At 47.9% G+C, this 14,275-nt stretch overlaps 1 long non-coding RNA gene across 1 annotated transcript in view; it reads right to left on the bottom strand.

Annotated features, from left to right (window-relative positions):
• Positions 1 to 14,275, bottom strand: part of LOC135236722 (uncharacterized) — a 51,370-nt gene that overhangs the window by 31,111 nt on the left and 5,984 nt on the right. The window contains exon 2 of the long non-coding RNA XR_010324659.1: positions 1,836 to 1,984. This is a non-coding gene — a long non-coding RNA (uncharacterized LOC135236722). The remainder of the gene's footprint in view (positions 1 to 1,835; positions 1,985 to 14,275) is intronic.

The raw sequence follows: 14,275 nt of genomic DNA, 5'->3' as shown, positions 1-14,275 counted from the left end.
CCTCTCCTCCAGCCAGACGCAGCTCACCCTTCCAACAGCAGGCTTTATTTATCTATCTATCTATTTATTTATTTATCTATGATGTTTTATTGGAATGTTGCTTCAAAGTTCTGAGTCAGTGTTCTAGAACGCCACTGCTTCTGAACGCCAGCAGCCGCACAGCACCACCATGCACCCTGCGCTCCCGCCCAATAGCTGAAGCTGAGCAGGTGTGGGCGTGGTTGTGCGCTTGGATGGGAGACCACCTGGGAAAACTCTGCTGTAAGAGATACAGTTTTTCGGATGTGACGTTAAACCTGACTCACTGTGCTCATTAAAGACCCCATGACACTCACCGCAAAGAGTGGGGGGGTTCCCCGGTGTCCTGGCTACATTCCCAACCTGGCTCTCTCAACCTGCCACCTAGTCATCCCCCGATTTAAGTGGTGATGGAAAACTGTTCTCTCCCTCTCCACCTCAGACGTGTGGTGGGTGTTCTGGCGCAAAATGGCTGCCGTGCATCACCCAGGTGGGGGCTACACACTGGCGGAGGCTGAAGTGAGCTCTCTCTCTCATCACTGTAAAGCACTTTAGGAGGGTTGGTGCTTGGGGCCTATCCCAGCATGCATCAGGCAAGATGACGAGTAATGAAGCCACCGTTCAGAGTTTACACGTGAACGACATGGCCGAATGCATCGGACACAACAGACGCACATTTTCTGCTTCCGTTTCCCTTCTCAAACGGTATCGGGGAATTTAACAAGAAGATGGATCATACACAAAAATGATATACTATAGATTATATACTGTACATATACAGTGAGCTCCATAATGTTTGGGACAATGATATGCTTTTTATTTATTTTTCCTTCTTCTTCATTTGGCTCTGTGCTCCACAATTTTAGATGTGTAACCAATGATATGTTGTAACTAGGTAGCTGTTTCGTAGGTGACTTAGTTAATGCACTCGTCTTAACTACTGCTTGTATTTTTGCATAGATTGCGTTGTTGCCGTTCTCGTTGTTTAGTGTTAATCAGTTTAACCTACAGGGTCCAAGTTGAACTAAGCGGTTGTTTCCTGCACTTGGACCGGTACTTCTCTCTAGGGTTTTCGTCATATTTGTTCCTGGTTATGGTTATACACTTTGTTGTCCGTCGCTCTGGATAAGAATGCCTGTAATGTAATGTAATGTAACCGAAAAATTCAGATGTGGTTAAAGTGTACATTCTCAGCTTTTATTGAAGGGTAATTTTTACACACTTTGGTTCTAACATGTATAAAATACATCAGTTTTTATAGCTACCCCCCCCCCCCCCCATTTCAGGACACAAAGTTTTAAAAGACATGCTTACCAATTAAAGGCTCATTCATATTCATACATATTCATAAACAGAGTGAGCGGTTCCTCTGAGTATGCAGCCCCACCCCCCCACCCCCCTGCCCCCCACCTTCAGCCTCCATTGCTTTTCATTCATTAATAAGGAACCATATGCAAGTTCGGTTAAAAAAAATAAAAAATAAAAAAACAGATATACAGCAGTGTGCTGCTACAAAGTTGTATGGCTTGCAGAAAGAGACCATTAAGCATTTGACTGGATAATAAATTCCCAACACAGAAATGGCACCGAATGCAACGGCAATTAAGCCCATCTCATAAAATATTCACCAACACCTCAGTCTGGGGTGCGGCATAAATCACGTACGACGCCAAGATGAGTCAACTTCGCACCGGAGAGGGAATCACGTCCTCACATGGTTTTTTTAAAATTTTGGTCAACAGAACAGCAGCATCTACAAAGATTCACGAGGCGCGTATTCCGTGGGGTGCAGAAAACGCGTGGTTTGGGGAAATTACCTGTTGTGTCGCTTGTGGGTCCAAAGTTTAGCAGCGAAAAAAGGCTGGTTCCTGATACAGACTGAGCTGTTCATTGAACAGCAGCTGTTTTTTCTGTGATTGGAGAGGGAAGGGTTTTCAGCTGCACCTCCCAGCAGATCGTTTTTCACCTGAAAGACAAACCCCGCACAGTTCATAACATAACACGTAGCAGTGAAAATAACACACAGCATAAATATTTTTATTGCCAAAGACGCATCTCATCAATAATGCATAGAGGAGTTGTGCATTCGCAATACATTAAACGTTAAAATGGTGACCTATTTTAGCAGCTTCTCCTCCTCAGAGAAGCATGCGGTCTCCAGACAGCACCGTTAAGTGAACAGGCCGGTCCTCTGGCACTCAGAGCAGAGGACGGGTTCTATCGGGTCCACTGCTCATTTACAGGAGTCCCAGCTGACACATACATTAGCATTCCTGCTCACAAGCTGTGGGACTTACAACGGCTTAAAGGAAGGAAGTGCAGCAAGACCTGCGTTCTCTGAATTCCCTCCAGTGCGTGGTCCCCAGCAGGTTTGAGCTGGGCTCATGTTTTGATACTTAGCAGATGTGCTCATCCATAGCGATTTACACAGCTTAGCTCATCCCCCCCGCACCCCCCCCCCCACATACAACCCCATTCATACAGCTGGATCTTTCCAGAATCAGTTCAGGGTAATTATCCTACTGAAGGGTACAGCAGCAGTTTCCCCTCCCGGGAATCAAACCTGCAACCCCTGCTTGAGTTATGAGCCCAGTTCCCTAACTGTTTTACTACACTAAGCCCCCCCCCCCCCACCCCCTCCCCTCTTCCCATTTTCAGTTTCTGTGGCATCAGCGATAACGCGCAGCTCGGAATGCCGCGCTGAAGAACCTTCCGGAATAAATGAACAGGCGCCTGTGAGGTTCTGTGGCACGGCGGCTATGCTAATGACCCTCTCCACAGGTGGCGTGTTCGCGTACCGCGGCGCGAACCGCTTCCTGCGTGACTCTCCCGGGCCCGGCATTCCGACTCCGCCGTAGCCGTGACGACGGCCGGTGATTCATGGCGTCGGCGAGCCGGGCTTCCAGGGGGCTTGTTACCGGGGATCAGGAACGGCTGACTGCATGGGGGGGGAGGGGGGGGAGGGAAAGGCTCCCAGGAGAGGAGACATGAATGGACGGATGGATGCACAGCGACGGAGTGATGAATGGAGGGGGGAAGGTGGCAGGAGCCCATAAATCAATCTCCTCTCCTCCTCCTGCATCGCACAGGAAGGGCTGCGGTGAAGCCTCCTCCTCCTCCTCCTCACACGTTCTCTCACCGTGTTTCCGCCCAACTTCCCTCTGCTGTAAGCTCAATTTCTTTTCCCCCCTCTCACAGTGCAGCACAGCTGCTGTCAGAGACTGCGCATGAACAGCGAACCGGCGGGAGTTTCCCCGGGAACGCGAGGAGGCCGTAACTGCTGCTTGCGCCGCAGGCGTTTGTGTGCACGTGCCCCGAGGTGTGCGCTCCTAAGTGGTGTTTGCGTTACCGGTGGTGGTTCTGAGGGTAGATGTGCCCGCGGTAGTTTCGGGCTGCTCCTGTACCGGCTACTGGGCTGTAAACACGAGTACGGCACGCCCCCGGTCCAGCCGGTGCCACCGGGGTCGTTTCCCCCACCTCACCGGCCCGGCTGGGGAGGTCCACCCCCCCCTCCACCGCTGCGCCGGTTCCTCCGGCCGTTCGGCGGGCTCCCGCGTGCCGATTACGCGCCCCCCCTCGACCACTGGGGGGGGGGGGGTTGGCTGGCGATCCGGCTGGGCGGGTCATTCTGGATCAGCTTGCCCGTGCCCCGTGGCGTTCAGGCCGCGAGAGCCGGGACCGCGCTCTTCCTCATCCGTCATCATCGCCGTCGGCGCCTCACTCCATATGCACCGCACCGCCCTCGCTCACAGCGGGGCCGCGGGTTCGCTCGCGGCTGCCAGGTTCGGCGGCTCGCTCTCGGCCCCCTCCCCCCCCCCCGGGCTCATCTCCGGCCCCCGCTGTTCGGCTCCAGCCCCGCGGTGCTCCTCGCCCGAGCTCAACAGCACCAATTACCCCCCCGCGCCATAAACCCTAAAACAAAAACACAGAGAGGGAAAACACGCTTTTACTATCTGCAGATAATAATAATAATAATAATGCAAACACACCCAGAGCTGGATGAGAGTAATCCCCAGCTGGGTAAGACAGGGACACTAAAGCGCTGAATATAATGATACAGTCCCCCCTATGACGCAGCTGGAAAGAACTCATTTGGCTTCAGTATAAAAGGCACACACACACACACACACACACACACACACGCAGGCATCCGTGCTCTCAGTGACTGGCCGTTATCTCTGCGATTTGGGGACGGATCACGGGTGCCTGTGTGGGTGCTGGTGCGAGCGTGTCACCGTGGAGTCAGTCCGACGTTCCCATCTTTTAAACTTTCCTCTTCAAACTCGCGTTCTCAATTTCAATTTCCCTCGCTTCGAGCCCCCGAAATTAATTGAAAATTCTTTGTCTGCAATTAGCCCGTGGAGATGTGCGTCTGAAACACTTTAAATTAAATTATATTACTACGAGAGAATGGCAGACAGGTCTCAACCAAGCATGACTAAACTGTAAAAAATCACTGGCAAAAATAAATCAAGCCATATTTACGTATCGCGACCACAATATGAAAAATAATGCACAAACGGCATCAGAAAATGGCAGGGCGTGGAGTCAAAACCATAAATAAACTGAAAAGAAAGGGACTCACACCCTTAATTACGTTCTCCGGAAAGCGATAGCCTACATTTATTTCACCTCAAACTATAAAATGCCAACGTGGAGAAGAAAAACAAAACCTATCACCTGTATTCTTCAGTCCCGATGAAGGGTTCTGTAGCAGAGGCATCTTTAGTTAATTACCACCACAACGAACATAAGTGTTTCATTTACACATCATTTTTTTTCTTTCAATATTTCAGGGACTTTCAGGGCAACTTCAGCATCAGCTGGCGCACTGTGACCTGCATTGAGGGCGCTGTATTGGGGTGCGGCTTTTGCTCACTCCAAGCAACTTGGCATCAGCAATACTGAGCAGACTCCTTCCATTCTTGCAGACTATAGCCGTTTGCACTCAGCTTAGCTGAAGGCGCAGATGCTGTGATGTCATATTAATTGTGAAGTCACTTAAGCAGAAATGTACAGTTGTCGACAAACTTGTCCCGAAGCATAAGGGCCTTTCTTTGTCATTTACTGCCAACAAACCAAAATGTATTTTTTTGCGGCATCGGTACGGATGCAAAGAGTCACACTGCTATTCTCTGCATCTGGGCTGGATTCGTGCTGTTCCAACTCCACAGTATTAATGATTAATGACTTGCAGACACCTCACGTCACCATTTTAAAACGTCTCATTTTTGTATTGCCAAAATAAATTGGTTTTTTTTTCTTCTGTAGCTGATTGTTAATTGAAGGAAAAAAACAAGTTTGTATCAGGATTGCTCCCATACTCCTGCTCATTATCCACCAAACTGGACTGTTTAATTGTTTAAAACTTTTCTCATTTGTCAGCCTGTCATCTTGGGAAAAGCGTGTCGGTTGATGTGGGACCGTAGTTCATATAGGAACTTAATTACGAGGCTCATTCACGCCGTCAATTACTGAAGATTTGTTCTGAGCGTTTATTTGTCAGAAACGGTCCATGGCCCAGTTCTCATCTGATTAAGGACCATTTGAGTGCTGGCTGGGAAATCTCACTCGATTGTAAATTATAAGTGCACACGCATCGAAAGTAACATTTAAAAAAACACCCATACTCTGCCTAGTTTTATAGGCCCACGGAATTAGAAGTTTATATTGCCTGTCACAGTCCTGAGACTGCACACAGTCCTGCAACTTAGAGAAAAAATTCATTTTCTAGAGGTGCAGCCCGCTTGAGCAATCTAGCCAACAGACTGAGATGCGGTTAGAAAAACAAAAACAAAATGAACACAAGCACACAGAGCAAAAGAAAGTGTAACAGGGGATCTTCACAGCAGTATTACTGGAATTTTTGTTCCAAAAAAAAAAACCCTATTCTTTTTCAAATCAAAAATATAACGGTCCTGCAGACGGTAGATATATTACAGTCTCTCCATGATTTAGCGTTCTTTTATTTCTGGCTAGTCCCTGGGAAGTGGTCTGCATAAGGAGTCCTTTTCTACTGCCTGACTATCTTGGCTTTTGAGCACCTGTTTAGTCCTCCATTACTGAAGTGCATTGGGCATCTTCCTTTTCTTCCACTTTTCCTGAACTTTCTTTGAGTCCTGCGATCCAGAAGTGCAAGCACGATTCTTAAAATTTGACAAACATAAACATGCAGCTAAGAATACACAAAGCTGTCAAGAGCAACGCTCAGCGTTGAATTGTGGGAAATATTTATAAGGGGTCTGTGACCTGTTGCGCCGAGCAGCGAGAAAGATCCCAGCGCATGAAAAAATAAACTGGAAAAGCAAATCATGTGACCACAGGAGAGAACCGTGTCCAGGAAATCCTGCTATTGGATTACAGAAACAGCATTACTTTGGGACACACCCATGTCTGGTTTTATTGCTGTGTTCTATCCTCTAAGACGTGACCGATCCTGATTTTTTTTGTTTGTTTTAGATTGATGAACTTAGACTTGGGGTTTGTGGGCATGGGGACACTTCCTATGGGATGGGGGGTGGGTGGAGGTAGGAGGTAGGAAACTGTCTGAAGATGTTATTGTTGTTTTTATTACTCAATAAACAAAATTGACTTAAAACAAAATAAAAACAAAACAACTTGGGCTATTAGAACTGAGGAGGGTGTCTCAGGATGTCAAGCCACTGGAAAAAAATACAAATAATTGGAAAAGGAATGAGTGTCTTATGAGAGATAACAGACCTCGGCCAAAAATTATTATTTTCAATTCTTTAATCCTTCAGAGACCAGTACAAATTCTACAGAATTCTGATAATTAAAAAGAAAACTATTTTCATCCATATTCAGAACAAAATTCTTATTCTTGTATGATTATACAAGGTTTTTTTTTAACCCCATATTTTGGCCAGGCATCATCTGTCTCTAACATTCAGACCCTGCCATCCACATCCAGCCAATCAACACCATTCCCTCCCTCCCCTGGATCCTTGCACAGCCAATCAACACCATTCCCTCCCTCCACTGGACCCTCACGTAGCCAATCAACACCATTGCCTCCCTCTGGGTCTCGGCCAACCTCAGCTGTCAAACTATGGCAAATTTACAAACCAGCTTACACCACCTGACCTCACTCCAGAGTATAATTGGTTTCTGTCACCCTGTCCCTCCATGTCATTAACCTCTGACCTCAGCACTGTGAAATCTAGAGGCTGTTGTCTTGAGTGACACATTGGAACAAGACTCTAAGCCCAGAGTCACAGGCATAGTTTCCTCTGCCATACACACACCTCCACCCTGCCTCCATACACACACCTCCACCCTGCCTCCTTAGACACCTCCACCTTCCTCCATACAGACACCTCCACCCTGCCTCCACACAGATACCTCCACCCTGCCTCCTTACATACCTCCACCTTGCCTCCTTAGACACCTCCACCTTGCCTCCATACAGACACCTCCACCCTGCCTCCACACAGACACCTCCACCCTGCCTCCACACAGACACCTCCACCCTGCCTCCACACAGACACCTCCACCCTGCCTCCATACACACACCTCCACCCTGCCTCCTTAGACACCTCCACCTTGCCTCCATACAGACACCTCCACCTTGTCTCCTTACAGACACCTCCACCTTGCCTCCTTACAGACACCTCCACCTTGCCTCCACAACACCTCCACCCTCCTCCAGACACCTCCACCCTGCCTCCACACAGACACCTCCACCCTGCCTCCATACACACACCTCCACCTTGCCTCCATACAGACACCTCCACCTTGCCTCCATAGAGACACCTCCACCTTGCCTCCTTACAGACACCTCCACCTTGCCTCCATACACACACCTCCACCCTGCCTCCACACAGACACCTCCACCCTGCCTCCATACACACACCTCCACCCTGCCTCCTTAGACACCTCCACCCTGCCTCCATACAGACACCTCCACCCTGCCTCCATACAGACACCTCCACCCTGCCTCCATACAGACACCTCCACCTGGCCTCCATACAGACACCTCCACCCTGCCTCCATACAGACACCTCCACCCTGCCCCCTTATAGATACCTCCACCCTGCCTATATACACACACCTCCACCCTGCCTGCACACAGACACCTCCACCCTGCCTTCATATAGCGACATCCACCTTGCCTGAAATTAACCTAATTTTAGAGCGTGCTGTTGTCCTTTGTTTAATTTAATATCGATGTGTGCTACTGTCACTTTCATTTATGAATTTATGTAGGCCTATTTATTTATTTATTTGTGTTTTTTGGAAAAGATAATTGACAAAAATCACAAGCAGGCTTTGTCTTCTTCCATTAGTAATAAATGTGTAAACGCTGGGTGCACAGCTCCCTGTGGCTGCGAACAGGCAAATCTTTGATCCCACTTCTAAAATAATGCCGACCCACTGCGCTTTTGATCCCAGAGCCTTGATGCTATCGCTGTAAGAGAACGCCAATCAGCAAATTGCACACGCAGTGTGTGGACACAGTCTTCTGTGTGCGCACCTGCTGTTCCAAAACAAGCTGCAATTATACCCGCAGGAAAAAAAAAAAAAAAGATCTGTTCTTGACCCCGACTTGTTCAATAGCTGCAGATCGATACCTGACCTGACCTTTTTCTGACAAAGGGACCGGGAACGAGCCGTCTGCTTTCCATGCTGATATTTTGTAGGATCTCGCGCAATCGGAACCAGCCCCTCCACGCTTCGCAGAACGGAAATCGCACGGAGGCAGAAACAGACGACACAGACGAGCTCCTTACGTCTAACGACTCCAGGGACCGACAAATTCTAGTCCTCCCGGATTCAAGCGCCGCATTTGGGCCTGTCAGTCAACGTGTTTGACTGGAGCACTTCCGAAAACACACCTGGGGCGCCCGTCACCCGCCCGTTTCCCCGGGGAATGTTAAATCAGATGCAGGATACAGGCGCACGTGGAGCCGCTCAAGGCCGGGTGCCTGGGTCTCATTATTTTACCGTATGCACGCCCCGCGTGGGACAGGCAATCTGTCACCGCGCGGTCACGTTCCACGGACATGCGGTCGACCGGTCTGCTCAACGAGCGTAGCGTCTACACAGCCTACAGAGAACGCGTTTACAAACTTCCGTTTCTCAAAAACAGCCTCTACGATCACACTGCTTCTTCGATAACATTTAAAGCGTTAAGCCTTTAAGGAGAGGTCTCCAAAGCAAGATACAATTACAACAGCACAGGCTTTTTTTACGGAGCCACGTAACGCATCCACACAGGCCCTGGTTTTTATGGAGCCACATAACGCATCCACACAGGCCCTGGTTTTTATGGAGCCGCATAACGCATCCACACAGGCCCTGGTTTTTACCGTGTCCATGTCCTGCTCACACACACACACACACACACACACACACATCAGCATGAATTCAAACACTCCTTTCAGCCCTAGCCTCACATAATAGCATCATACCAGCTGTTCGATCTTTTTTTCTTATTACTATAATTAGCCTAATTTGTTTAGTAGATAGACTATTGCCTTATTCAGGATCTCCAACGTAGCTTCTTCTTACACATTATCCATTTATGTAGGTGTGTATATAGACTATTTTTTATTGCTATAACTAGCCTAATTTGTTTAGTAGATAGACACCCTTACTCAGGAGCTCTAACGTAGCTTCCTCTGTACACATTATCCATTTATGCAGGTGTATATATATTTTTTATTACTATAACTCATTTGTTTAGTAGATAGACACCCTTATTCAGGAGCTCTGATGTAGCTTCCTCTGTACACATTATCCATTTATGCAGGTGTATATATATTTTTTATTACTATAACTCATTTGTTTAGTAGATAGACACCCTTATTCAGGAGCTCTGATGTAGCTTCCTCTGTACACATTATCCATTTATGCAGGTGTATATGAGCAAAATGAGCTCAAGTTAAGTACAGCACCACTTAAAGGTTCAACCAGGCCTCACCGCAGGGGACTTACTTCAGAAATGTAATTTTTTTTAGTTTAAAGTCCAGTTATTAATCTCTTCACCACAGTCTCCAGCATTGACCTCACATCATGCATAAGTGTATGAAAAGCCACAACCCTCCACATGCTCCACTCTCCTAAGCACAGTAATTTATGATATGTGCATAACAGCTTTCTGCTGTGCCTATGTGACAAATATTTCTTATTTGTCACAGTACCATAGAAATTAATACCCATGGGGTGAGAAAAAAAGTTTGCCAGTTGTTTTTTAAATTATGTCCTTGGTTCCTGGTGACTGATATATCCATATGTCTGCTGGACAGTTTAAGTAGCCTATGTGTTGTAATAATAATAATAATAATAATAATAATGTTAATATTTAGACGTCAGTAATGGCTTTCCCAATACTCATTGTCATATTGGTCTTTATTCATGCTGGTGGAATCTAATCTATAAGCTTAGAGTGGATTTAAGATGAGACTCACAGAATTTGAGATTAGCCCAGAGGATAGAGGTGATGCGGGAGTATAATGGGTAAGGAACTAGCCTTGTAACCTACAAGTAGCAGGTTCAATTCAGGGGTAGGACACTGCTGTTGTACCCTTGAGCAAGGTACTTAACCTGTTTATATCCAGCTGAATGAATGGAGGCAATGTTGTGTAAGTTGCTCTAGATAGGAGCGTCTGCTAAAGGCCTGTTACGTAAATATAAAGCCTTGCTCACCAAGTACAAGCTTCATTTGAAATGAACTGTGAATGCATAGTCGCCACCCCCCTCAAATAATGGAGGCTGTGCAGCATTGTAAGTCAGCATTGTAAGTCTTGGAAAAATGTCTAAAGTCTAACACTGCATAAGCTGTTTCAGATGTGCTTGAAATGTATTGTCTTGCCTTAGACCATGAGCTCCCTATTGTCCCATATATAAAGCTGGCAGGTCCTCAGAAGGTACCACAAAATATCCTTGATTACAGACAAAAAATGTCTGGACCGAACAAAATAAATTCAACTAAATTCAACTAAAACTGAAATAATTTATCAAAAACCTCAGAACGCGAATCGCTTTGAAGCATCCATTTAAACCGATTTTTAATGGTAAACGGACACATTACATTAGCATGGGAATGTACACTACCCCATTAAAATGCCCATAAGCTCATGTTTCCTGCGGGTCACATGCCAGGGTTGAGGCTATTTCCAGAAGACAGTGACTCAATGGGTAGGAAGTCCACACTGAGAGACGCTCGAGAAAAACCGACACATTTCAGCTAAACGGTCCAGTAAACCCACAGTTCAGACGCGTAGCGCAGGGGGACACGACAAAGACACGACGAAGGAACCCACTGTAAACCCCCCCTCCCCCCCAGGGGCCCGGGTCGGGGGGCTCAATCCGCAGAGCTTGTTCGCCCGCGCAGACGAGCGAGAGAAATGGCTTCACACGACTCCCACGTTAGCCTCGTACGCTACTGCTGCTGAGTCATCCTCAACGCCCCATCAGAGCTATTAATAGCGTCGTCGCTCTTCAAATATTACATATTATTTTTTCTGCTTTGCGCCGCGGCAGGGCCAATGTGGGGGGGTGGGGGCGTCTGGGGTGGGGAGGGGGGGGGCGGGGGTTAGTGTGATATCACTACTACAGCAGCGTACGGAGGAACGAGGCCATCCGCTGGTTGGTAGAGCTCTGGCTCGGCTGCAGAAATAATGGCGGTCCAGGGGGAGTTGTGCTAGGTGACCACACCGGCACGGTAGAAACAAATGATGGGTTTTTTTTGTTTTTTTTTTACTCCCCTAGGAGGGGGGGGGTACCCTGCTTTTCCCCACACTGCCCACTCTTGGGACCATATAAACACGAGTAAGAGCATCCCGCCTGCCACAGACTGAAACCGCTCAGGGAAATGGCGGCAAAATGCAGTAAAATGGCAGCAGAGCGTGGATTTCACCTCCTGGTCTCCAGTGAATAGCTTTCAAGAGGCATGTTACCACCACCAACACACACACACGAAGGACAGACACTTTCTCTGTGCCTAGCGGAGTGCTGCACATTGGTTAGGTAACTCTTTTCATCCCAAGGTTGCTGGCTTGATTCCCAGTTGGGGCACTACACAATTGCATCCTTACGAAAGGCACTTAACATGACCTGCTTCAGAAATATCCGGCTGCATTAACTGTAAATAAAATAATATAAGGTTTGCAAAATACCTCTGAATAAGAGTGTCTGCTAAATTTCCTTAACTGTAAGGGAAAGATCGGCTGATGGTTCTAGATCCTTACCTGATGTATTAGATCGACTGAGGGTTCTAGATCCTTACCTGATGTATTAGATCGACTGAGGGTTCTAGATCCTTACCTGACGCATTCGTAATCTCACCTGCACCTGCCATGTTTCATTTCACTACCTGATCCATTTGGGATCTTCCCTATTACGCAACGGACCGCATCACTTACAAATATGCAACAAATCCAAGCTTCTCGTACATTTGTATTATAATAGCACAGCCCTAAACCACAGGTGTCAAACTCTGATCCTGGGGGGCTGCAGTGCCTGCTGGTTTTTGGAGAGTTCTCTGCACCAGTGGTTCATTCAAGTCACTGACTGGCTGAGGACTCCACACACCGTGTTCTCAAGGCCTTAATTGGCAGCAGATTGAAAGGAAACCACAACAAGCGGCAGACACCGCGGCCCTCTGGGAGTTTAGTTTGACACCCCCCCCGGCATGAACCGTTTCTCGTGAGGGAGGAAAGCCAGCCGCCATGGCTCAAACCTGCAGCGTCAGCAGAAATTCTCTCGACTGGTTTCGGGTGGATCAGACGCTCAGGTTCTGCACCGAGCCGGCGACTCTTTACCGTCCCGCGAGCCGGGAGGAGAGAAGGAAGTCTTTTCAAAGCCTCACGGCCAGAGTGACTGGGTCAGCATCACCGGCTAACCTGCAAATAAAGCAAACTGCATTTCGGGAGGGAAACTACAGCAGCGGTTCCCAACACACACACACACACACCGCGTGTAATTTTCAAAGCGGGAACTGCATTACAGTCCCACAGGGAACGTTCCTCCTCACAGGCACAGGCAGGCCCGGGACACCGTCAGGCCCGGGACCCCGTGGAGCGTAGGGTCTCGTATTAATCAAGACTGACAGGCGTTATTTTGGCCAAGGTGACAGGCTTCCAGTGCGAACACGACGGCGGCAGCATCCCTGATTTATACGGAGACAGCAAGATTTATGACGGGGACATCGGGGGGGGGGGGGGGTCAGACGCGTTTGGGGAAACCGCGAGGCCGGGGGGCGGGTAACGGCTGGAGGGGGGCCCGGAATCTCTGCGTCGGTTCCATTATCGCGCGGCGAATGCGCCCCGTTTAACCGTGTCCCGCGACTCAGACAGGGGAGCTTTATTTTTAGCCGTAAAGGGGAGCAGCGAAGGCGACAGCTCATTCCCGCCCGCTGTGACTTTGTCAGCTTCGCAGCGTCGCAGGTGGCAGGAGGGCCTCATGCTAATGCAGGAGCCCTGCGCTCGGCTCTCCGTCGCCTCTAGTGGCGAGACGTCGTCACTGCAGCGGTTGCTCCGCGAAGAAGGGAAATGGAGTAGGGACTGCATGTGCTGTGTTAGGGGGTCACACTGGTGGTCTAAGACAATGCAGAGTGGAAAGATGTGTTTATTGTTGTTTGACGAGGTGATGTGAAGTGTGGACCAGGACTTCCCAGACTTTCCCAAGCTCACAATCTGCTTTATGAGCAAAAGCAACCCACCCCTTATTTACAGTGTAGCTTTACCTGTTAAAATATGGAATTGACACATTTTAACATGCTGAAATTAGGATATAACGTGTTTCTGAGCACGTAAATAGTGTGCTCTTACTTACAGCCCATTTCTATTTGTAACCCCTCTCAGAGACTACCTTCGGGTTCTCACCCACAGTTCAGCAAAGCCCCAGTGGAGACCATAGAGCCAATCTGGAGCCTAGATCTACACACTCAGGAAAACAGGGGAGCATGGCCCAGTCCTGAATCAGCAGTGGAAAGAGGCCATTTCAGCAAGTGTGCTGCTGGATTCAACCAACATCTCCACAAACAAACACAAAAGTTCAGGCATAAATCTTACAGAAATTCACATACAGTAATTGATTTTTCAACATTTATATTTTACATGCTGGATCGACATCTGCCGGCATCTGGGTCCTCTAAATCCCTCTCAAATATATAAAATTTAGAATGAAGTTGTGTGGATAAAGCTACATTTCCCCCTGAGGTAAATGTATGAGCAAGATTAGATTTTAAAAATGATTTAAATTGCTAAATAAAATAGAAACATGCAAAAAATAC

This window comes from Anguilla rostrata, chromosome 12 (genome assembly GCF_018555375.3).
Source record: "Anguilla rostrata isolate EN2019 chromosome 12, ASM1855537v3, whole genome shotgun sequence".
Taxonomy (NCBI): Eukaryota; Metazoa; Chordata; class Actinopteri; order Anguilliformes; family Anguillidae; genus Anguilla; species Anguilla rostrata.
Note: the sequence above shows the minus strand (reverse complement) of the source record. Positions and strands in the feature narration are given on the sequence as shown.